The following is a 1,062-nucleotide window of genomic DNA, read 5'->3' as shown; positions in this document are numbered from 1 at the left end:
GATATGCTGGGTCTGGCGACAGTAACCTATCTATCTGCAGGGCTGGGGTGATATGCTGGGTCTGGTGACAGTAACCTATCTATCTGCAGGGCTGGGGTGATACGCTGGTTCTGGCGACAGTAACCTATCTATCTGCAGGGCTGGGGTGATACGCTGGGTCTGGCGACAGTAACCTATCTATCTGCAGGGCTGGGGTGATATGCTGGGTCTGGTGACAGTAACCTATCTATCTGCAGGGCTGGGGTGATACGCTGGATCTGGTGACAGTAACCTATCTATCTGCAGGGCTGGGGTGATACGCTGGCTCTGGCGACAGTAACCTATCTATCTGCAGGGCTGGGGTGATACGCTGGCTCTGGCGACAGTAACCTATCTATCTGCAGGGCTGGGGTGATACGCTGGGTCTGGTGACAGTAACCTATCTGCAGGGCTGGCTCTGGCGACAGTAACCTATCTATCTGCAGGGCTGGGGTGATACGCTGGGTCTGGTGACAGTAACCTATCTGCAGGGCTGGGGTGATACGCTGGCTCTGGCGACAGTAACCTATCTATCTACAGTGCTGGCTTCTGATGACCAGCGCCACACCTCCCATGAGGCGACCTGAAGCGAGCACTTCAGGTGGCGCTATGCCAGGGCCTCAGGGAGGGTGGCATTTTTGCTAAAGTAAGCCAGCCCAGGACAAGCTGTCCTGGACTGGCTTAGCACGGAGCGGTGGTTTGGGGAGGTCACTGGAGCGGCGCTGCTCCAGCAGCCTCCCCGCACGCTCAGGCAGAGCGCAGGCAGTCTCCGGGCCTGCTCTCTGCCAGCGAACGGCGCTAAGCCCCGCCCCTCCGCTAAGCCCCGACCCCACTCCGCCCTCTCCCCCAGCAGGGGGGTGGGGGGTGGCTTTCTGCACTTCACCTCGGGCAGCGAAAGGGGCAGGTTCACCCCTGCTGATGACAGACTCCCTGTAAAACCACACAAATTTAGCAGTATTATTCACACAGTGTGAACAGGATTTAATACAGCATAGATCTTTAATAAAGAATCATGAGAAGACAGAACTTTGTTTCCCAAGTAAA

The sequence above is a fragment of the Leptodactylus fuscus genome, chromosome 7, assembly GCF_031893055.1.
Source record: "Leptodactylus fuscus isolate aLepFus1 chromosome 7, aLepFus1.hap2, whole genome shotgun sequence".
Lineage (NCBI taxonomy): Eukaryota > Metazoa > Chordata > Amphibia > Anura > Leptodactylidae > Leptodactylus > Leptodactylus fuscus.
The sequence above is the reverse complement of the archived record's forward strand: the minus strand, read 5'-3'. Positions refer to the sequence as shown.